At 46.5% G+C, this 24,749-nt stretch overlaps 1 long non-coding RNA gene across 1 annotated transcript; it reads right to left on the bottom strand.

The window, feature by feature from the left end:
- Window positions 1–13,300: 13,300 nt before the first annotated feature.
- On the bottom strand, window positions 13,301–24,083 carry LOC119826508. Its single transcript, XR_005287440.1, has 3 exons — window positions 23,686–24,083; window positions 14,820–15,069; window positions 13,301–13,904 (listed from the first exon to the last, which is right to left on the bottom strand). It is a non-coding gene; the product is annotated as an uncharacterized LOC119826508 (long non-coding RNA).
- Window positions 24,084–24,749: the final 666 nt, after the last annotated feature.

The following is a 24,749-nucleotide window of genomic DNA, read 5'->3' as shown; positions in this document are numbered from 1 at the left end:
CTCCTCCACTTCATTCTTTTGAGTCAGGGTCTCTTAATCAAACCCAGAGCTCACCACTTCGGCTAGGTTCCCTAGCCAGTTTGCCCAGGAGACTCCATTTCCCCTTTCCTGGGCTGGAATTAAAGGCTGGCTGCTACATTCCCCCCCCCGCCACGTTTATGTGGGTTCTGGCGATCTGAATGCTTAGTGTCTTATTTGGGTGATAACTACTTTAACTAGTAAACTGTCATCTCTCCAGACCCCATTTATTCTTTTATAAAAATTCACATCATGTTTGCAAAATTGACTCGAGTATATTCAGAGGTGATAAGAAAACGTAGCTTAGTTTTTCTTTATTAACTGATATCATGATCCTGCTGAGTTTCTACCTGTAGACTCCAGGGTGGGAATTAAATTTTAGCCTCGCTGTGTAAACATAACCAAATTAATTTAGGTAAATACTGTCTGGTTTTATTTTTCAGAAACCCTCTTCCTATCTGCTCCAATGCAAACTGGCATCTGAGTATGCGTTGGTAATAAATGGAATCCATCAAAAACGTGTTAGAGTATCTGTAGCAGAATGGCCGATGCTGTCTGCATCCTACATGGGGACCACGGAAGACCAGAAAACTACTGCTGTAGTGGTGTTCACCATTTGAGCCCATGGCACGGCTACTGACCCAGGTCAAGGTCTGTAGGCTGGCTCTAGACTGATCTCATTCCTGATGCTCCCCCAGTGCATTCTTCAGCAGAATCTAGCTCTCAGACGAGATGTATCAGTGAGCTTCTCTACATAATGCCGTATAACAAATCTCCCCTGACTGCCAGTGGCTAAGACAAGTAAATCTTCAGAAGTTCGCAAGTGTTTTCTGTAAAAACCGAAGCGTTGCCCCTGGTAGTCTTCTCAGGCTATACCGTCTCCACATCTTCCCTTGAAGCACAAAAGCAGCCCTAGACATCGTGTAAATAAACAAGCATGCCTACGTTCCAGTAAAACCTTATTTACCGACACTGGGATATGATGTTGCTTGTTTTCATGTATTATGAAATACTATTCTTTTAAAAAAATTACTCAACTTATTTGGTTTGTGCCTGTGTATATGAATGTATGTAAGCCAGACGACAGCCCGCTGGGCTCAGCGCTCTCCCTCCATTCTATGGACTCTGGGGGTTAAAGTCAGGTTATCAGGGTTAGCAGCACGTGTCTTCCTCACTGCTGGACCATCCTGTTGACCCTTCCCAATTTATTTTGTTGTTGCTGTTGCTTTTGCTTTGGTGTTTTCAGGTGGGGGTCTTGCCATGTAGTTTATGCTGACTTTGGACTCTCAGAAATCCTCTTGCCAACACCTCCTGAGCCTTGTGATTACAGGTATGTGTGCGCCACAATGTCCAACCCAGCTTGAACCCTGATTTCGTTCTGCTATGGGATGCCCGGGGCCGCTTTGGGCCATGAGTTAGCCAGGCAGCTCTGTTCATTTTGACTGGGTGCTCACACAGGTCTGGGGACTGGCTCAGCGTTAGCTGACCTAGGAAAGACTTGACTGGAATCCTGTGACCAGTGAGCTCCCAAACCTGACACCAGGTTAGCCCAAGAATGTTCCAGTCAGGGCAAAGGCACACACGTACAAGCTGAACTGTGCAGGTACCCGTAAAACCTTCTGTTCAATTCTGTCTGTTACTATCCCACAGCCAAAGCAAGGAACCAAGCTAAAGCCCCAGTGGGGTGGGGCAGGAGGCACTGCCAAGGTACTTGGCAAAAAGCAGTGTTCCGGGGCCATTAGCACAACCAAAGAGCTTAAGCCAGGAAGAATTTTAAGATTCATCCTAGCTGGGATCCCTTCTTATATAAATGGGTGGGTGCATAGGTAAGAGAGCGTGTGCTAAGGCTCAGAGGCAAGGTAAAGCTTGCAGCTTCTGGCTGTTGCCGATGGAGGGGGTGCAGCAAAAAGAGGGCTGACTTCAGAGAAAACTGGCAATTCTTGGTAATGTGTCAGATTACATGGAAAAGGCCATGTTCAGAGAAGCAGCCTTCGGGAAAGTGAGCAAGCAATAGGGGTTCTGGCTTTGACTTCAGCAGCCTGCAGTATGGTGGTCAGATGTACAGAGCAATCTTGCCTCCATCTTTGGTCTCAGGGCAGGGGTTATGACAGATGAGGCAGGGAACATAGAACCTGAGGAGTCTAAGTCTGGTTTGGTAGTTCCAGAGTGGGAGGACCAGGAACCTTCATTTCCTGGTATAATGTGAGAGGGGTCATGTACTTCTTTTGCCTTTGAGTCAACATTGAACTATTTGGGGGTGTGGAAAGATAAAATTTAAAAAAATATTTATTACTATTATTTTAAAGTGTGTGTGTGTGTGTGTGTGTGTGTGTGTGTGTGTGTTGAAAGTGCAGTTGCCTGCAGAAGCTCAAGGTGTCAAATCCCCAGGAACTGGAGTCACAGGCAGTTGTGGCCACCTGACATGGGTGCTGGGAACTGAACTTGGGCCCTCTGCAGAAGCAGTGAACACTTTCACTGCTGAGCCGTCTCTTCAGCCTGAAAGCTAAGCTATTGCCTTGACTTCTAGAGGTAGGTTGTTTCTCCTGCACCTCCAACTCTCCATTCCAAAAGGACAATGGGGAAAGTCAGGCCAATGTACTCTGGATTCTGACTTGAGTCCTTGGCGTTATGGGGAATCTTGCCTTGTCTTGTGAAGGTTGGATGTCCCCCAAGAGTTCAGGGCTTCAGAGTCCAGTCATGTATGTAACTGGGGCTTTGTGTTAGGACTTTGGGGTCTGGGTTATGAAACACTATGAAGGGCTTCCTTGTTTAGAAGTGGCAAGATAGGGAAAGGGATATTTTTGTTATAGGGGTTACAGACTCCATTTTCTTCTCATAATTACAGAAATGCCTTTGAAGCATTCTGGGGCACACACAATGACACCTGACAATTTAATGCGACAATCCAATGTATTTGGAGTGAAACACCCCCGGGTTTCTAACAGGGCATCTTTAAAGTTTAAAACAAAGCAAAAAGGGCCCATATCTGTATTATTTAACTATGAATAGTTTTCCCTGCTTGCCCATTAGTCCTGATGTCCCAAACCTCTTGATTCTGTGGATAAAATTAATGATGTCATTAAGAGGGACTGCTCAGATGTTCTCCACTATCTCCACCCCCATGATATCAGACGGTGTTAGCTTTCCCTGGAATCAGACTTGAAGATAATATTAGAAAAGCGGGGTAGCTCTGCATTTCGCTGTGCTATCTCATCGCTTTCCCCTTCCATCATCAAATTGAAAAGGAGGCTTTCATCGTCTTGGTGTTTCATGTTGACTAGACATTTTGTCCCTGTCCTTTCCCCTAATTTGTTCATATTATACCAACAAGAAAGAAGACTAGGTCCAATAGGAACCGGACTCAGAACTAGCTGAATACGGGAAGCCACACCTTAACCCTACATTATGGAGGATGCTCTTGACTTGGCATAGTCAGCCTCCACGGTCTTTTGTCTCAAAAAAGTCAAAACCAAACAACTTCTCATGTTAACTGTATATTTATTGTCTGTCTTCCCACTAGCCTGAGGGCTTTATGATGGTATGGATTTTGTTCTGCTCATGGAGATACGCTTAGTTCCTAGACGAGGCTTAGTAGTTGCTTAATACGTGTTCCCTGGACTAATAAAAGTTAGAAACTAATAGGGTAGACTTTACTTGGATGTTGTGGTTTTGTTTTGTTTTTTAAATCTGCAATGAGTATTGACTTCTACTGAGTTCAACTACCTCCTCAAATTGTAGCTCAGAAGAACTAGGCTCACATTGTCTGTCCTGGTTCCTCTGGTCCATGCTGTCACCTTCTCTGGGTCACTATTATCGCCACTTAATTCTCATCGGTCCAGCTCTCCGCCAGTCACTGGTCTGGACAGAGGGAGACAGGGCCGAATAGAAGATTCACGTGCATCTGCTTCCGTGTGGTCTTGTCATGTCCATTTGACTCACGTGCCATTGCCCAATTCCCCCATATGCTACATCTTGATAGGCTCTACAGGCTACCACAGTGGCCATGGTGCAGACTGATCCCCAGAGTTTGTGTGTTTCTCTCCTGTTGAAAGGTGATTGCTAACTGATAATGCTTGCTTATTCCTTAACTGGAAGATGAGACAGAGTTTTGACCAAGATGGTCTCAGAGTGGGCAGCAAGGTGAGCCTGGCACCAACTCATGGCCTCACCCTCAAACGCTGCTGATTCTGATGTGCCTGAAAAGTGACAGGTGGGGACTGTGGCTCAACACAACTGCTCTTCCTAAGGGCTTGAATTCAATTCCCAGTACCCACATCAGGTGGCTCACAACTACCTGAAATCCCAGCTCCAGGTTATCTGATGATGTCGTCTGGACGCCTTGGGCACCTGAACTCTCTTGTGCACACCCTCATGCAGGTACACACACACACACACACACACACACACACACAATCAAAACTGATAAAATCAATGTACAGGTGGCTAGTGCAGGTGTGGAGGTGCCCGACTGTACTCTTAACACTTGAGAAGAGAAGGATGGATCGGATCAATGTCATTCTTGATGATATAATGAAGTCTAAGCTAACATGGGCTTTATGAGCACCTGACTCAAAAATAACCAGGATTATAGGTGGATTTAGCTAGGAGTTCCCACCCAGAAGCTTGGAGTGAGCCACAAACAGCAGCCTCTAGTTTTGTTGTCAATGGGCATGGCTGGATTTTAACTAGAATAACCAGTGAATTTGCTGTCAACTCCACTGAAGTATTAAATAAAACCACTCATATAGTCCAGGGAAATGCAAACCATGAGGCCAAAGCTTATACCTAAGATGTCCAACTAAGATTTTCCTAAATAGCTGATGACTTCCTTCCTTCCTTCCTTCCTTTCTTCCTTCCTTCCTTCCTTCCTTCTTTCCTTCCTTCCTTCCCTCCTTCCTTTTTTAAAGGAACTACCATATTTTTTGTTCTTTTTTGTTTTTTTGTTTTTTATTTTGTTTTGTTTTTCAAGACAGGGTTTCTCTGTAGCTTTGAAGCCTGTCCTGGAACTAGCCCTTGTAGACCAGGCTGGCCTCGAACTCACAGAGATCCACCTGCCTCTACTTCACGAGTGCTGGGATTGAAGGCCTATGCCACCACTGCCTGAAGGAACTACCATCTTAAAGATAAGCAAAAAGGTTCTTCTTGTTCCTCAGCATTTCCTCAGAGGCGAACTACTTGGAATTATCACGCATATAGAATTATCACGCATATAGAATGGGCACTGAGCTGCACTGAAGATGGAACCCAGGGCCTCACCCATGCCAGATAATCATTTCACCAATGAGCCACCACCCTAGCCTTCCTTTTATTTAGATTATTATTTTTTTTCTGAGACAGGGTTTCCCTGTGGTTTCTAGACCCTGTCCTGGAACTAGCTCTTGTAGACCAGGCTGGCCTCGAACTCAGAGATCCACCTGCCTCTGCCTCCCGAGTGCTGGGATTAAAGGCATGCGCCACCACCGCCAGGCTATTTAGATTATTTCTTATTTTGATGCAGGAGCTCACTAAGTTGCCCAGGCTGGTCTTGAACTTGAAATCCTCCTGCCCCAGTCTCCCAAGTAGCTGGATTAGAAGAGTATGTATTACCAGGTCTGGCTTCAACTTAAAACAACCAAAACCAAGAGAGTTGCCCACCTGAGACTACCTTTTGAGGCTGCCATACCCATGTTCAGACAAATGACAAAGTGGTGGCTGAGAAGTGCCAGGGACAGGACACTGGCAGCCCAGGCTTCCCTGCACTTCCTTCTATGGGCACTAGCCCCTGCCACTGCACCTCCCATTTCTTCTCTCTCCTTGTGACTTTACTGCCTGCCAAATAAGATATTAAAGGCTAAGAGAAGACTCTGGAATTTAGGGTGGGCTGCTCCTTGAAAGTGAACAAGGCTCTTGATATTTGAAGTATTTACCAGATCTCTTGAGACTGTGGATTAATAATGGAAGGAGAGATAAATGTTCCCTTGAGTCCCGGCCTGTAAATTTCCTTCTGTCCAGCCAGAGAGTTTCCTCCCGTGTGTCACGTCACAGCCACTTACACATCGTTGTCTGTGTTCCAAGGCTCTGCTACAACGCTTTTCCATCTCATTTGCAAGGCCTGAAGTGTGCGGTCCTTGCAGCAGGTCAGAGCTGAGCTGCGAACCGGTGTGGTTGTGAATCTTAGGGTTAAGATGCAGGTGCTTGCCCACAGACTGCCTCTGAAGGGTCAATTATCAGCTCACCATGGGCCTGTGTACCAGGAAACACTGGTGTACGCTGACAAGATCCCTTGTAACAAATGTGTATGTGTGCCTCCTCTGCTAGACACCTAGCTTAGCCCGAAGAACACTGGGAAGGCTGGTTGCCTGTTCTTGGAACTGCCCGGCTGCCTCCATCAAGACTCAAATCTCAAAGCACAAAAATTACCCTGCTTTTCTTCTGTGGTAAAGTTGAGAAGTCATTCAGCCTGGACTGGAAAGATAGTTCAGGGCGTAAGGGAATGTGCTGGGCATGAGGACCCGAGTTCAGATACAAACCGGACGTAACCATGCATGTCTGACACACCAGAAAAGGTGTGGGGGGCACAGTCAAAAGGAACACTGGGGCTTAAGAGCCAGCAGTTGAGCCAAAAAGTAGCCACCTCCAGGTTCAGCGAGACATGCTGTCTCAATAAGATAGGGAATGATAATACAGGACTCGTTTTTCTCTGGCACACCTGAATACACGTGTGAATGTTCTTGCATGCAACACACACACACACACACACACACACACATGCACACATGCACAAACACACTTCAGTTGAGGGACTGTAAGCTGGGGACTCCAGACAACAGGGGACAGGATCTACGACAGAAGTAGTTTTAGTAGATTAGCAGCTTTGAGGTTTACTTTCGGAGATGCTGTTTTCTTGAGTGTGTTGAGTTTTTCTTTCTTTTTCCACTAATGGCTGAGATTTCTCACATAGAGTCTGAAAGCAGTTACTTTGCAGAGTGTTTAGGAATTTGACTATATGGGCTGTTTTTGAATCATGGCAGTGTTTAATTTTTATTAAATATCCTTTCCTTTTGAGGGTCTTTCCATTCTGTATGTGTCAGGATGCCAAAGAGTTTGCTTGTGGGTTTGTTTGGATCCTTTAGTGTGTGGGGGACCGGTGCATCAAGAATGGTTTGGTCTTTTTGTTTATTTTTAAGGGATATTATAGTTTGCTTTCTGTTGCTATGATGAATACTATGAAAAAAAAACTAGTGTTGGAAAGAGTTTATTTCATGTTGCATGTCCAGGTCATTATCCGTCACTGAGGGAAGTTATGGCAGGGACTCAAGGCAGGAGCTTGAAGCAGAAACCACAGAAGAACACTGTTTATTGGTTTCCTCCCAGGCTCACACGGCTACCTTTCTTATATAACGAAAGCCCTCCTGCCTAGGTATGGTACCACCCATTGTGGGCTGGGCCTTCCTACGTTAATTAACAATCAAGAAAATCACACAGACCAGCCAAAAGGCCAGTGATGGAGGCAATGTTTCCTTCCGCTGAGATTATTTCTCCGTAGGTCTGTCAAGTGGACAAGATCAGCTGTCTCGGGTGCTACACTCCTGAGTGTCCTTCCACTCCCAAGAAGAGACTGCTAGGTTGTCTGTATGCTGTGGAGGGCTGCTCATGTTTAGGGGACATCTCTGCGAACACTCCAGATGTGCCAGCTGCTTTAAGCACATAAACTCTCAGCTTGATCTGGGGTAGGATTTTCGCTGTTGCTTCTTGACAGTTTTTGAGGACTGAAGGGTTTTTGTTTTCAGTGATTGCCTGAGCTTACATATCCTGGTTTTTATTGAATCAAAAGAGCTTCGTGAGGAAGCAGCATGTCTGAAATATTCATTCCCAACAGTGCCACACGACTGAGCTCAGCGGCAGCTGCCTGGGTCCGTGGCTGTGAGAACACAATTAAAATTTTAACTTGTTTGTGCAATGTTCTTTTCTGTACAGCTTGATTTCGCAGGCATGGGGGATGAAGACGGGGACCAAGTGTGACTCCCCCTGTTGTAAGTTCAGAATTGAAGGTGTGCTCTGTCGCTTTGACTAACTCAAATACACTGGCCCTGGCGGATTTATTTGGAGAGCTGTTGACACCATTAAGATTGCCCTACAAATAGATCTTGAGGATATCAACGACAAAGATTCTCAAAACTCCCTGTGTGTGCGTCAACCAACGTGTTGGTTAAAAATGTAGATGTGCAGCCACCGCAGGTGAACATTTAGTTATCACCAAGCCTCTGCCTGTTGGTGGTTTTGGTGAGTACGTAAATGTAATTTTATTAGGCACTCAGAAGAAGTTTCTCTGTCTTAAGGTAGACGTATATTCAGCATCTGTAAATATCATACTTCCAAAAATATCCTCAAGTGATCCTATCAGCACACAGCTTCACTCATCAGTGGAGAAACTCTTGTCAGGTTTGGCAGCAACTGCCCTTACCCATTGAGTCAACCTGATAGCCTAAGGGAGATCCACTCCTTTTCTTATTGAAGGTTTTATAATTTTATGTCTATGGGTGTTTTGCTTACATGCATGTCTGTGCACCACGGGCCTGTCTGGTGTCCACAGAGGCCAGAAGAAGCTGTCAGACTCCTGGGACTGGAGTTGCAGACAGTCGTGTGCTGCCATGCGGGCTCTGGGAATTGAGCCCAGGTTAATGCTCTTAACAGCCAAGCTGTCTCTCTAGCCCCTGGGAAGAATCATCTTAATTGTGGGTTGAACCTTCTCTGGCAGGGATTCTGGAAATGAGCTGGGTAGCAAGAGGCATTCATTTCTCTCTGTTTCCTGAAGGGGTGTGTGTGATAGGACCAACTGCTTCAAGCCCTGGTTGCCTTAAATTCCCCACCATGATATGCTGTAGCCCTGAACTATGAACCAGATTAAACAAGTTCTCCCCTAAGGTGCTTGGTCACCATGGAGTGGCACTATTTGAAAGGATTAGGAGGCGTGGCCTTGTTGGAGTAGGTGGGACCTTGTTAGAGCAGTGTGTCACTGGAAGGGGACTTTGAAATTCCATGGGCTCAAGCCAGGCCGTCTAATGTCACTGTCCCCTTCTGCTGCTTGTAGGTCCTGATACAGAACTCTCGGCTACCTACCCCTACAGCACTGTGTCTGCTTGCATCCTGCCACGCTTCCCAACGTGATGTCAATGCACTAAGCCTCTGAATTAAAGGCTTTCCTTTGTAAGAGTTGCCAGGGCCATGGTGTCTCTTCACAGCCATAGAATGCTGACTAAGATAAAGAGTATTTCATACCAGTAACAGGAAAGAAATGAAAACACCAGCCTTGGCTGTGTTTTTCATTCAACAACTGCATAGGCAACAAGGGACCATGTCTGAAAAACAAACACAAAAGCAAAGCACACCTGAAAGTAAGCTATGGCATTAAAAGACAAGCTAACGGTTTGCCTTAGGGAGGCCGAGTCGGCTGTGGCTGGAAGGGGCAGGAGGGCTGCTGGTGTCTGGGTGATCCTCTGGCTTTGCTGTGAGTGCTGGATTCCTCTGTGGATTTTACAGTGTGGGTTGGCAGGATAGCGGGATGGTTGCTTATGCCAAGAGCCTTCGTTTGTTTCACAGTGCTCCTTGTCAAAACTTGCAGGGCAACAAAAGAAACGGCTTTCTCTTGGGATCATCAGTCCTTTCCCAAGAAGGTTCTAGTCTTTCAGTCCTCTGGACACTCAGGAGGCAGAGTCAGGCAGGTCTCTGTGAGTTTGAGGCACCATCATCTATGTAATAAGTCTAGGCCAGCCAGGGCTACAGTGAGACACTGTCTAAAAAATGGAGGGGTGGGGTGTCGGCACACTGGTTCTAATTTAAAAATTTATTTTAAGTAGCAGATTCCCAGCCCTTATCTTAAGAAACTGGATTTTTCTTTTGTTTTGTTTTATTTTTCAAATGGGACTTGGGACTTTGCCTGTTCGACAAGTCCATGATGGCTCGGATGTCATGGCCTCAAAACATGAGAAATACGATGGTAACCTTTACCGTTGGCGTATTTTTAATTATTTAACATTTGTTTATTCTTGTGCATATGTAGCCACGTACCATGGCACAGTGTGTGGTGGTGACAGGACAATCTGCAGGCATTGGTTCTCCGCTTCCACCATGTGGGTTCTGGAGATTGTACGCAGGTCCTAAGACTTGAAACAAAGTGCCTTTACCTCTGATAACCCCATGTTGAGAGTTTTTAATTTTATAAACTTTATCATAAAAAATCTAGCAAGTAGACAAAACATATCACACCAAATTTGAGACCCAAAGCTTCTACAGTTTCCAGCGCGTTGGAGTCGGCATTCGGGGCAGCAGCTCTGAAGGTCACAGTGAGTTTAACACTTACAGTGTATTTCCTGCGCTCTCCTCCACCCAAACAAAAAGTCCATGACAGAAGGCATTCTTTTTTTAATGGCATTTGTCAACTCTTCAAAACAATTTGCTCAGTTGCTTTGCCGCCGTGGCTATTTTTGGTCACTTTGGTTATGGTTTCTGAGCCCCTAACCTTTCATCTTCAGAGAGTGACTCAGTATTGATGCAGCCACAGCCCACACTTGCTGGGGAAAGGACAGCCAAGTGAAAACTAGACCGTTTGGTGCAGAGGGAGAAGCCCAGAGAGCTGAAGTCTAGAACCTTCGCTGGGAACAGGACTTATTTCTGGCAAAAGCCCCGTTCATTTATTCAGACGCGGGTGACAGAGTGTGTCTGTCATTTGGCAGAGTTTCTGTAAAAACTAGGTTAAATCAAAACAGAAGAGGAAGCAGACAGTGCAAGGAACTGTTAGCTTTTGCTGACTAAAAGCCACCCCCCTGCCTCTGTGGTCAGGACTGAGCCAGCTTCCTTCTCACTGGTGAAGGGAACAGCCAGGTTACCAGCAATAATGACACAGGAGGGCTTTAAGGGGAAAATAAAGCACGTGGGGGGAAAATATCCCTCAGTGCTTGCTTAGACCTTGCTTTATCCACCCAGGGGCTGAGAAGGAAAGCGGTCTCAAATGTCAAGAGGGAACATGTTCGTAGCTAGTTTAAAAACAAACGTAAAACTCCTCTTGGAAAGAGAGCTATTCTCTTGGAGATACAGAGGAGTGGACAGTGTCACCTGGTGACATGTGCAGGGGATACGATTACCAGGGAGGCTGCACCAGTCTATGGTAACGTGCTATAGAGGAGCAAGGTTGCTCTGTCTGGGTGGCATGAAGGCCTCTCTCAGTTCTACTCCTTTATAATTCTTTGGCTATTCTCGCCCAGGCTGTCATTTCCCGTTCTAAACCATCATTGACTCAATATAGATGCTTTGTCTTTGCGTTAATTTTTGATCCCATGGGTCCTACATGTCTGCTGAGTGACATGCGGTCCCCTCCACTTATCCGCTCATTCTCCTGCTCACTGAGCGACCATCCCCAGAGTTCGTTCTGTATTCCAGGAGCCGTGACTGCCAGTGAGACGCCCTCCTTGGCTTAAAAGAAGCTCACAGTCTGGTGGGATTGGTCAACTCCTCAGCCATAACCATGCTGTACTGCAGAGCCACGCCAGCCTGTGACGGGGCCACGTGAGTCCATGATGGAGTCACGTGAGTCCATGACAGAGCCTCCCAAGTCTGTGACGACAGAGCCAAGCTGTACTAGTGAGGTTTGGGCCACTTTCTTGAAGAGGTGTTTTAAGCTTAGTGATGGGGAAGTGAAAGTCAGCTGGGTGGGAATGGGGGACAAAATCTGGGATGGAGGTGGCACTGGGGGGAGGGGCTGGAAAGAAACAGCATGGCCTGTGCAGGTAGCAGAGGAGAAGGTAGTGTGAGCCTGGCTGGAAAGCGGAGTTCGGAATGCTGCTGGGGGCTCAGCTAGACACTGTAAGTCAAAGAGTCTCATCCTACGAGTCTCAAATTACCAGGGTGTGAACAAATAATGTGTTACTAATAATAAACTATTAGGTTCCTAATGGCCTCCCTCCTTGGAAAGATACCCACATTAGAGCGGCTCGAAGGTCACCCCTGTAATGTGGTGGCTCTCCCCTACTGGCATTCCATATGCTTTCTTGAGAAAAAGGGGAAGAGCTAGGGCTAGAAGCCAGGACTTGCGGCTTCTCTCTGCTTCCCTTCTCTAAGCAGCGAGTTAGAGCTACGGAATTTACAAACCGCCATTGCTCCTTACGCCCTCCTGGAAGCTGGCATTCCATCAAATCTAGGCATAGGCAGCAGGCTTCTCCAGGGCACTTCTCAAAGTCTTCAGTCTCTCATCTCGCTGGCCCCCAAAGGCCTGCAGCTGTGGTGACAGGAAGCAGTGGGAAGGTCAATTCTGGGGCCCAGTGTTCAAACACTCTGTGCATGAGATAATCTCAGGTACATATTCCAGGAACCGGACCAGACCAATGTCAAACTTGCGGCCATTCCCCTGGCTCATTCTCCTAAGTGCTGAGTTTAAAGATATGAGCTCCCATACCTAGCTCTATTTCAAGTAAATTACACGCTTATTGTGGTTGATTGTGTAATATATCAGATAGCATCATATAGTGAATACATTTTAACGTGGTGGCGCATGCCTGTAATTCCAGCACTTGGGAGGTGGACACAGGGAGGGAGGGGGAGACAGAAATCCAAGGTTATCCTCAACTATAAATTACGTTCAAGCGTAAGAGTTTGTCTCAGAGACAAGCAAACAGACAATCCCCCAAGCCGAATAAATAATAAGGTAGAAATTTAAAGCAGATAAAAGTGAAAAGAAAACATTTAGAACAAGTCGTAGGGAAAGCGAGTGCCTAGCAAGAACGACCCAGCACCAAAAACCGAAACTAAAACACAAGGAAAACCTGCTTCCAGTTCTTTTCCTCTTAGTTTAATCTTCAGGCAAAGCAAGTGTAGATGTATTAATATTCATTAGGAGAGATAAGAAAGAACTCCCAGAGTGGGAGGAGCTCCAAGGAAGGAGCAGCCCCACTTTTGTCATTTCTATTGAGCGTGTCTTGATCCTGTTCCGAATTATTTCAGTTGTTTTTTTTTTTTTTTTTTTTTTCTTAATCTTTCTTCCTCTGGCTTTGTGGCTGGGAAAATCTTGTGAAGCAATATTCCTCCAAAGGGAAGCTAGACTCCTGTGCCAAGAAACCATGCTCTCAATGCTGTCTGGCACCTGTGCGTGCGTGTACATGGTGTGTGTGTGCATGCACATGTGAATGTTGGTGGGCATGCCCATGTGCATGTGTGCAGAGGCCAGAGGAGGATGTCAGGTGTCCTTTCTCTGTCTTTCTTTCTTGAGACAGGGTCTCTCGCTGAACCCAGAGTACCCCCGTTTTTTAGTTATACTGGACCCCAGCAGACTCCGACAGTCCTCCTGTCTCTGAGGTCACACCTGCTCACCACGGAGCTGGGGTTAGGGGTGCTGGGAGTCTGAGTTAAGGTCTTCATGTTTGCCCAGAAAGCGCTCTTAGTCCCTGAGCTGTCTCCCCAGTCTCTGCAAGCATTTTTGATGAAACCCCGGGTCTGGCGATGGAGAAATGCCTTCGTGGATAAAGCCCTTGCTGCCTAAGAGTGAGAACCGGAGTTGAGGCGCTCAGAATCCAGGAAAGGTTGGATGAGTAGGGCAGCCCAGCTGTAATTCCAGTCTCAGAAGGGGAAACTTGCCAGAGCAAGCTGCCCAGCGAGTCTTGCCATATCGGTGGACTTAGGACTGATCCCAACATCAACCTTGGGTCTCTACATGCACATATACACACATGCACACACACTGCCCTGGTTACCGTCTCCTGTTAACATAACCCATAGCCATCTGAGGGAGTCTCAATTGGGTGATTGTCCAGATAAGACTGTCCTGTGTCCATGTCTGTGAGGAACTGTGTTGATTTTTGATTGATGTGGGATCCACAGCCCACTAGAGGTGGTACTCTCCCTGGGCAGGTGGTCCTAGGCTGTATAAGAAAGCAGACGGACAAGCCGTGGAGAGGAAGTCGGTAAGCTGCTTTGGCGCATGGTTTCTAGTTCAGTTCCGATGGAGTTCCTGCCGACTCCACGGACTGTGACCTGGAAGTGTAAACCAAATAAACCCCTTCCTTCCCAAGTTGTCTTCCGTCAGGGTAACATTTGTCACGGCAACAGAAGAGAACCAAGAACACATACCCACACCCATGCATGACATTCATACACACACCAGCACACCACACATACACGCACAGGAAAAAAGAAAACGAAAGAGTAAGCTCGAATTAATAAGTATCTTCCATCCCTGATATCAGTCGTTGTCTTCGTAAGTACACGGTGGGGGGGGGGATACGTTTTTCATAGTATTAAAATGTAGGTTTGCTATCCACTGAACCTCTGAGTAAAAGAAATTAAAATAGGTCAATCAGTTGAGCGTGCCAAAATTTTAAAGTGTTCTGATAGAGATGTTTGTGCAACCAGCTCAGATTTGGCAGAAAAGTCGAAAAACGCTGGAGATGTTTCCAAAGTTCTGTGTTCCAATTTCTCTTCTGCTAAAATTTCCTTTGAAAAGCAATTTGTTTTCTCGCTCGTTGTAAATTGCTAAGTTGACCTTGAAGGGAGTGTAATCTTTTTTTTTTTTCAAGAATAACTGCAAGAGGGGCTGGAGAGATGGCTCAGAGGTTAAGAGCATTGCCTGCTCTTCCAAAGGTCCTGAGTTCAATTCCCAGCAACCACATGGTGGCTCACAACCATCTGTAATGAGGTCTAGTGCCCTCTTCTGGCCTGCAGGAATACACGCAGACAGAATATTGTATGCATAATAAATAAATATTTAAAAAAAAAAAAGAATAACTGCAAGATAGCTACCAAAGCGACCCATTGAGGGAAAGGGCAGCACATGTTACCTGTTTTTGTTTGTTTGTGTAAAAGAAAAGGCGTGACTTCGGCATCCAGTGGTACTGGTTGGATGTGGAGTGAGTGGGAAGCCCAGGATGGATTCCTTGCTTTCCAGCTTGGACAGCTTCTTGAATGATGGAGTCACCAAATAATGATGATGATGATGATGATGATGATGATGATGATGATGATGATGCAGAGAAGTGACTGAAGAAGACATCCCAGCATCGACCGCTGCCTACACACTGAAGAGTTCAGCTGCACACACATGTGCGTGGGGTTGGGGACAGAAGGAAGAAAATCAGTTGAAGGATCTTAGTCACTCCAAGGTGCGTCATGCATAACCCCAAAGCTTTTAGTCTTCAAAGATAGTGCGGACATAGACAGAGCTATGTTATAATAATAATAATCATAGTAATAATAATAGCTATTATTATTACTATGATTATTATTTTGGGACAGGGTCTCTCACTGGATTTTGAGCTAAACTGGCCACAGGGCTGGAGAGATGGCTCAGGGTTACTGCTCCGCACAGGACTCGAATGCCCATGTTGGGCAGCTCGCAGTTGCCTCCAGGGGATCTGACACCCTCTTCTGCACTCCAAAGGCAATGCATTCATGTGCACACACACACACACACACACACACACACACACACAAAACATAACACAAACAAATCTTTAAACTGATTGGTCAGCAAGCCCCCGGGATCAGCGCATGTTTGTCTCCCAGCACGGCACCATGCTTGACTTTTTTTTTTTGTTTTTTTTTTTTTGATTTTTCGAGACAGGGTTTCCCTGTAGTTTCTAGAGCCTGTCCTGGAACTAGCTCTTGTAGACCAGGCTGGCACCATGCTTGACTTTTACAGAGGTGTAGGGGACAGGAACTCAGTTGCCCACATACTTGACTCATGGAGCTATCTCCCCAGCCCCTCTAGATGGATTTATTAAGCTCTTCCTATGTACTGGGTACTGACACAGGCCTTGAGGAGAGGAGCGTGAGGAAGACAAGAGAGTTGCTATTCTCGTGAGCGTGTATTCTGACCAGGGAGGATAATAACGGAATACATGCACCTGTTAATAAAACCAGCAGAGACCGATTTGGGGCTAAGAGAGTTAGCTACAAGATGGTGGCCTCTAGAAGAGTTCTCTGAGGCGATGACTCAGTGATATCTGCACGTCCACAACCTCTGGAGGGAAAGAACTTTGCCCCATACCCTCCAAGAGCTCTCCGCGAGGCTTGTGATGACAGCAGTGGGCCGCCTACTGTCATCACTTCTTCCTGTGCTGCTGTTCTGTCCCCAGGCTCCATCAGCACAGATCTGGTCTGACTCGGTGTCCTTCAGCCTCCCCGCTTTGACACTTTAGTCCAACTCTTTTGCGTGTGAGTATCTGACACCTCGTACCCTCACAAAGAGCCTTCAGAGGTTGGGCCATCTCAGGCTGATCTTCGAGGGTCACAAACACACGGAGCCCCTCATCTGGGAATCCAACTCTGAGATGCCCTGGGTGAAAACACTGGCTGCACTCTCCTGTATTTGCTGTGGCATCAAATAAGCACCAATTCAGCACCTTCAATCTATAACATCTGAGATGCATTCCATCTATTCTAGGAGCCAATACTCTGCCCTGGGCTTTCTGCAGAGCAGAACCTCTTTCTGGAAGCTCTGGAGGAGAATCCCCTTCTTTGTCTCTTTCCAGCTTCACGGCCTCTTTCCAGCTTGTGGCATCTTTCTCCGTCTTCTGTCCGAGACAGCAGAGTAGGTTCTGGTAATGTCCTTCTGGCTCTAAGCGTCACTCTCTCCTTTCTTGCCTTCACCTTTAAGGTTGTTTATGGTGAATTACACTGCGCCTACCTGATGACTCGGGAATGGAAAATCTCCCCTTTCATGACCATCTGCTTGATACCCTCATCTTAGACATTAGCTATACCTACCGTGTTACTATCGTGCGTTGCTCTATCTTAGGAATTAAGGTGTGCAATATAGCCATCTTTAAGGGGTCTTTATTCTGCCTACAAAACCTGGGTTTCTTGATGTACTGGGTTTTCGTAGCACAAATAATAAGAACCCAGAGATTCTTATTATTGGGGTTCAAGTTGAAGATCAGAAAAGCAAAGCAGCCAACCACCAGAGAGACCTTTTACCTCTACCAAATCTTCAGACCGAATGGGCCAGATTCTGTCTCCACGAATCCTCAGACTCTACACTCCAGTGAGTTTCTGTCTCTTCCCCTTTATATTCCTTTCTCCGCCCAGCCGTCTTCACCTCCCCAGTGCTGGGATTAAAGGTGTGTGATTCCCAAACACTGGAAGCCACCACCATCTGGATCTGTTTCTGGATTGATTTTGTGTAGCCCAGGGTAACCTTGAATTTACAGAGATCCATTTGCCTCTGTCTCCAGAATTCTGGGATTAAAGGTGTGTGCCACCACGCCCTGGCTTCTAGTGACTTAGCCTTGCACTCTGATCTTCAGGCAATGTTTATTTATTAAAATACAAATAAAATATCACTGCAGGTTTTGTTAGATATTTGTGACTCATAGGGGCTTCCTTGAAACGGGAAAGTCACAAAGGTCAAGAGGTGACTCGCCACGTGACTGTCACTGGGAGATTGCTTTAACTCTACAAAGCTGGTGAAAGCATCATTGCCCACCTGCAGGGTAGGACTTTCTGCCAGTGTTTCTTGCAAGCGCAGCCTAGTGTGGGGCAGTGGGCACAACCCTACAGTTCTTGGCTAACACGGGAACAGCAGGGAATATTTCTGTATCTCACTGATGAAACGGGAGTCAGATGACCTCGAATGCTCCTCATCCTGTGTGTTTATGATCTTCTTGTTAGAGAGATGCTTTCCAAGAGGAAATCCATGGCTAGCGTAGACGTTAATTGTGAGTGACACAAAATACTAAATTTAAGTTTCATAAAAGAATTGTTTACCTTTCCTTAGTAGACACGCCGTGTCTGACGGACACTGGGAATGGGGGCAAAGAGAAACAACAGTTCGTGTTTCAGTCTTTGTATTAGTCAGCTTTCTGACACGCTACGAAAATACCTGATAAGTTATAAATAGAAAAACGTTCTTGTAGCTCACAGTTTTAGAGTTTTTAGTTCAAGATCAGGAGACTCTGTTGCTTTCAACTTTTCATGGGTGTGCCAGACAGAAAAGGTGCATGGGGTGGGGTGGTATGTGTAAGAGCAAACTGGCTGCCTTGTGGCTAGAAAACAAAAGGAAAAAAGGAGGCTGATATTTCCACAATCCTCTTCTGTAGGAAACATCGCTTGGTTAAGTAAGCGTTGGAGAGCCGGGCGGTGGTGGCGCACTCCTTTAATCCCCCCAACACTCGGGAGGCAGAGGCAGGCGGATCTCTGAGTTCGAGGCCAGCCTGGTCTACAAGAGCTAGATCCAGGACAGACTCTAGAAACTACAGGGAAACCCTGTCTCGAAAAACCAAAAAAAAAAAAAAAAAAAAAAAAAAAAGTAAACATTGGAGAAACCAGGATTGTCAATCATGCGGGCCTATTTTCTTCAACGGAATGCCAGAATGGTCAAACAATCTAGTGATCTTTTGCTATTCTATTAGGAGCCAGCCTCTGCCTGAATCGCCCCAATATCCTGAGCATTGGTTAGTTGCTTAGTCCTGAGTTTTGTCTCCCAGTAAATAAAACTCATCACATGTACTTTGCATCCTCCACCAACAGAACCTGTCCTTATGTATATCACAGATCTGAGCCTGGGCGTCTCAACCCCTTTGGGGGAAATGAATGCTCCTTTCACAGGGTCACATATCAGACATCCCACATATCAGAGATTTACATTATGACTTATAATAGTAGCAAAATTACAGTTAGGAAGTGGCAGTGAAAATACATTCATAGCTGGGGGTCACCACAACATGAGGAGCTGTGGTAAAGGGTCACGGCATAAGGAAGGTTGAGAACCACTACCCTGAGCTCTGTTCATCAGCCAAGAGAACTCATTCTTATTGTGATGGTCACAGGTGCGCTGCTGCCTTGCTAGAGACTTTCTATGTAGCTAAGCCTAAAGCTGTGATTATTGCCACGTAGGAACACCTTCCCCAAACTTCATTCTGCTTAAATGTGAAAGAAGACTAAATCACGAACGAGGCCAGCCATGGCAAGATTTGACCCAGTATCTGCAAAGATGGTACCCATTCGAGTTTCGTTTTTCACCTTGTGAGGATCGTCTCCTTGCTGGCCACGAGGCTTGCAGAGTCCCGATACTCTTCAAGGGCACATAATTAGTGATTTAAGGACCTCTCACTAGGTTTTGTTTCTTTAAGACTCAAACTCCTCTCAACGGAAACATCAGAGGAACCATGACTTTACATTCTCAGAAAGAGGTCTGTCTTCACGGTAGATGTAGTTTGGAAAATGCAGTTGAATCTGTTTTCCTGGCAGTTGTAATTTTGTCTGAATGATTAGAGTGCTACAAACATTTCTAGTCTAGAGAGCTAAAATCAAGCAGAACTTATTTCCAGACTCTCCAGATAAGCAAATTGGTGCCTGGTAATTAATTTACTTGGCGGGGAGAAAAGGCACAACAAGGAAATGCTGAGGATAACGACATCCGGCGTATTGAGCGTGCATGTAGTTCAGGTACCGTGGTAAGCATTTTGCTTATGTCTTCAAATAAAAACGATGAAGGAAGTAGCGTTGTCTCTCGGGGTACGTGCAGGGTTCTTCCCGCAACAGCCCCCAACAGATGACCAAATCTGCAGATGCCCAGCTCCCTGTTATAAATTAGCGTGTGTTTGCAAATGACCAGCGCATCCTCCTGCACTGTTCCAATGGTGTCTAGATTGTTTGTGATGCGTAATACAACAGACAGGCTCTGCTGGCAACTGTTACACAGTATTGTCTGGAGACTAGTGATGAGGAAAATTCGCTGCATATACAGCGCTGGGGTAATTCTTTACTCCTGCATATTTTTACGAGGTGGATGCTTGCACCTGGGGGTACGCGACCAGCAGACATGGAGCACTGTATTGATTTCCTCTTTGCCATTTATAGAAAAGGGTGCTGATGAGGCGTTCTAAACCAGATGGTCCTAAAGACAAAGTTGGAGACACACACACACACACACACACACACACACACACAAATACTTTTAAATCAACAGTTAGTGAGATGGGTTGTGTGTAAACGTGCTCACCGTGCAAGCCTGATGGCCTGTGTTTGATCCCTGGATTCCACGTAAAGACAGAAGGGAAGAATTGACTCCACAAAGTTGTCGTCCTTTGGCCATATGCATGCCGTGGCACAAACACCCTCACTCTCAGGCCATGATACACAACAACAATCAATAAGTTGGTATGTGGATTAGCTTACTGCTTCCTAGCTCTGTTTCAACCCCGAGCTTTTCTTCCTCTAGGCCTCAGAGGGGCAGGGAAGTGCGTGTTGATGGGGAAGATGGCTGGGTAATGTTCTAGACGGATGGGAGCCCTCAACCTACAAGAGAACTCCTGAGAGTTTCTTTCTGGGAATCATGATCCCTGGGCTGTGAGTTCTGGCTTTGGCATGTGTCCCAGAGACTTTCTGATGGCTGTGCTCTGGCCCTTCCCAGAAAATGGCTCACCACCTGCTACTGAAACGTAAGCTAAGGGACCCTTTCTTCTTTCTCATCCGTAAGTTCTGACTGTACTGCCTTAGAACCTGGTGGTCTTCTGTCTTGGTCTATTTGGGCTGGTGGGAAATCTCACAAACTGGATAGAGTATAAACAGTAAACATTTGTTTCTCGTGCTTCTGGCATCTAGACATTCAAACTCAAAGTGACAGCGCATTCATGAACACATCTGGGGAGGACTGTAGTTTGTACGTGGTGTCACAGCTAGCCCACTGGGATTAGATTTCAACATGCAGCCTTGGTGACGGTGCACAGACATTGGTCTCTAAGTCTGTCTTTCCCAGTAACTGCTGATCTCTGCAGTAACTATGGTTCTCTCTATTTCTTCTAAATCGGAGGCCACAGCTTCTTTCACTGCCAACCCTGCTAGCCCATGGCCCCTCCCAAAGTCGTCATTTATTTTTTCTTTTATTTTTCTAACATTTTATTTATTTCAATTTTATTATATGTATGAACGTCTTGCCTGCATATATTTATGTACACCACATGCAAGTCCGATGCCAGTGGAGGCTGGAAGAGGATGTTGGTTCTCCTGGAACTGGAGTTACAGGCACCTTATAGGTACTGGGACACAAACTCAAGTCCTCTGAAAATGCAGCAAGTACCCTTAACCATGGAACCATCTTTCTACCCCATGATATAATCTTTTAAGAATAAAAATCAGCAGGCAAGATAGGCCCATGGGTGTGATGGTGGCGTGAACGCTGAAGGGATAGCAAAGCACTTTCTCGTTGGGTGTAAGGGCTGTTGCTCAGGAGGGAACATATGCCTGGCACTGTAAATCTGGCCAAATCCCAGGGTTAGGCTGCTCAAGACCCTACACATGACCCTGCTACTCTGAAAACAAGACCCCAGCTCCCCGGTGCCGTGTTCCAGACCCCAGTCCAGTACAAAGACTGTGCTGCGCGTTACCTCCCTTCCCACTGAGGACGACCTGTGTCCCCTCAGCTGGGGTCCCTTTACCTCCTCCCCTTGACACTAAACTTTAGTTCCCAAGGAGGCCTGGGGCCGGTGTACCCTGCACTCACTTCTCAAGCAAGGCCACTGTCCTTTCATTCTTAAATGTCACAACTCTGGTCTTTTATCATCTTATTGGGAACTTGGTTTGCTTTGGTTCATAGCCCCGTTCAGGGCTGGCCCCTCATCTACCTAAAGCCTCAGAGCTCCACAGAGTACCTGATAAATGAGGCAGTCACTAAATATTTAAATTCACTAACTATGTAAGTAAATGGTAGCATGCATTACAATGAATTTGAAGTATTGTCATGTTAATCTGATGTTTTTATTTTTGAGTTTGTAATTACATTTCTCCCTCTCCTCTCTCCAAATCCTCCCATTTACCCCTCCCTGTTCTCCTTCAAATCTATGGTCTCTTTACTCATCAGTGGTTATTGCATGCATATATGTATTTGTATATACATACATATTCACAAATAAACCTGTCCAGTCCATAATACTTGCGTGCATGTTTTCAGGAATGACTGACACTGGACAACCGATTCATGTGCTCTGGAGAGGAGCACTTCCTGCTCCCAGCTTTCCTTAGTTGCCTGTAGCTCTTTGTGTAGGGTTGAAGCCTCTTGGATTTTTCCCCATCCCATTTGGCAGTTGTGTTGGTGTCTCCTTTGTTCAGCTCACATTTGGGCGGTCATGTTGGTGAGACCTTACAGGTCCAGCTTCAGTCTCACAGCAAACCCCTTGACCCTCAGGCTCTCCCTGTCTTTCCACCTCCCCTTCCCTGAGTCTTAAGGCAACCAACAGTCCTACCCAGCTCTGATGTTGCAAACCACACCAACAACCAGCATAGCATCATAACACTGTGGATGAGGTAGTAGCCTAACCTGGCAGCCAGCAACAGCTCCTTAGCTGGGCTTAGGACCTGCTCAGCGAGAGGGAGACCTTGCCTGTTACTAGAAACCTCGTTTTCTGCTCAGTGCTTCTGAAATCGTGGTTGCTAGAAGAGAATCTGCAAACACTACTTTACTAAACAAGCACAACCCTTAACAGCAATCTGTAAACATTTGCTTTTATACCCACAGATAAGTGTGACCTTTACCCCTCAGCAAGGAAGCTTCTCTTTGCAACAGAACCAAAGACAGCTACAGAACACCACAGCCAATCAGAGTCCTGGAGCTTAGTCCCAATGAATTCATCAATATTCACTTCTTACATTAATTATTTTTGTGTAGGTTGCCTAGGTGGGTGTGCAGATCAAAAGACAACCCGTAGGAGTCAGTTCTCTTCCTGCACCTTGTGGGTCTCAGGAATCCAGCTCAGGTTAGGCGGAAGTGTCTTTATTTACCTGCTGAGCTCACCTTCGTATAGTCTCAAGCACGGGTGTACAGGCTGTATACTACCATAGTTTGAAAATGCCCCCCCAAAGCCATGGGTTAGACACGTAGCCTCCAATGCAATAATGCTGGTCGATGCTGGCTTTGCAAAGGCTCCTCCTGCCAGATGGATCAAGGCCAATTATAAAAGGGCAGCCACCAGTTCAGCCACCTTGCTTCCTCTCTTTGCCCTTCTGCCATGGGACGGTGCAGCAAGAAGACCCTCTGGATCCCGATTCCCGACCTCAGGCTTCTCCACCTCAGAATGCTGAGACAGTAAATCTCTGTTCTCTATAAATTACCCGGTATCAGGTGCTCTGCTACGGCAACATAAAGTGGTCTCGGGCAGACACACTTCAGAAGGCCAGCTCAATTTATTCAGAACACTCTTAATTGGACTCTCCACATCGGAGGGTGTGGTCTGCAGTAGCAGTTGGTGGCCCACGCCGCTGCAGCTGCATGGGTTGGGTGAGTAGAAGCTGCCGCCCTGTTAATTTGGAATCAGAATGTAGAGTGGTATGTACGGTTTTATTCATGAATTCTACTCACAGGTAAAACCATAGAGGCAAAGAGAAAACAGGACACAAGGCAGAGGGAGAGAGGCCATGGCTTTGCAGGCCCCGATAGCATTTTCTTTTGTCCAGCCCACCCTCATTCCCCTGGATTCAGGAAAACACCAGCTGCCTGCCCTGTGAGCGCCTTCCAGGACGAAGCCTGCATGGCGAGGGTCCCACAGTCAGTTTTCGACATGATGAAAAGGACTAACCACAGCCTGCTGCTCTGTGTTCCGTGCTGCTGGGCTCGCTTTCCCTGCACTATGATGAACGGCTCCCGCTTCACTAGAACAGTGTGAGCCCCAAGACTTGCAGGGGAGGAAAGCAGAGAAAATAAGCATGACTCACTGTCTCCGTGGTATCTCCTGTGTGACAGAGAAGCAAGAGCTGTGGTCTAGAAACTCCGCGAGTATAAATTATTTGGTTGCAGCATCCGAGCTTTGGGGCAGCAGAGTGAATCTCCTCAGGTGATGGACACTGAAGTCCACCCTCACAGTGGAAGACAACGGCAGCCAAAATTCACTGTCCCCCTGAGTCAGAACTTTATCGCAGGCTGTTCCACAGTTAGTGGCAATCAATAGCAACTCAGTTAGCCTGACCTCATTAAACCTGATACTGACTAGGGACTAAAAGCTAGAGGCTGTGGACAGGAACGGGAGCTTCAGACTGTCACAGTCGCGTTGACTCAAAAGCCCCTTCACACAGAGGCGTGAGACCTACGTATGTGGGCTTCTCGGCCATGCAACCGGCTGTGGCGCACACCTAGTGTGCCCCATCAAGGTGTGAACACCGCAAGCCTGGCAGAGGTTGTTCAGGTTGGAACAATGGGTGCAAGCCTCACAGAAGAAGTGCCTCAGGAAATGCTGACATAGAGTAGGCTGCTTCCGTGGTGAAACCCAGAAAACACCCAGGTCTCCAGAACCTGGTCACAGGAGCCTGCATCGCTGTGTGGACTACCTACCATCCTTCCCCAACCCGTGTCTGGGAAGGGGAAGAGGCAAAGTTAATCTTGGGAACACTAGAGAACTGAACAGCCACATACCACCCAGTAATTCCACAAGTTCATTTTAGGTACATTTTATTTATTTATTTTGGAGACAGGGTATCTTTGTGTATCCCTAACTGTCCTGGAACTTGCTCTGTCGACCACGCTGGCCTCGAACTCAGGGATCCACCTGCCTCTGCCTCCTGAGTGCTGGGATTAAAGGCGTGCGCCACCACCGCTCCTCAACAAAGCTCTTTTTAAACGTGAGGTGAAACCGGAATATACACGTCACACGTGCTTACAAAGACACGCCAGCATAACCGGAGGAAACAGAACCCTGGAGCGCTATGACTTGCTCTGGTATCCTGGTCCTGCTGGAATGATGGCAAGGAGACTGAGTCTCTCTGCCAAGGGAGGGAGGCTGGAA

This window comes from Arvicola amphibius, chromosome 11, assembly GCF_903992535.2.
Source record: "Arvicola amphibius chromosome 11, mArvAmp1.2, whole genome shotgun sequence".
Lineage (NCBI taxonomy): Eukaryota > Metazoa > Chordata > Mammalia > Rodentia > Cricetidae > Arvicola > Arvicola amphibius.
The sequence above is the reverse complement of the archived record's forward strand: the minus strand, read 5'-3'. Positions and strand labels throughout refer to the sequence as shown.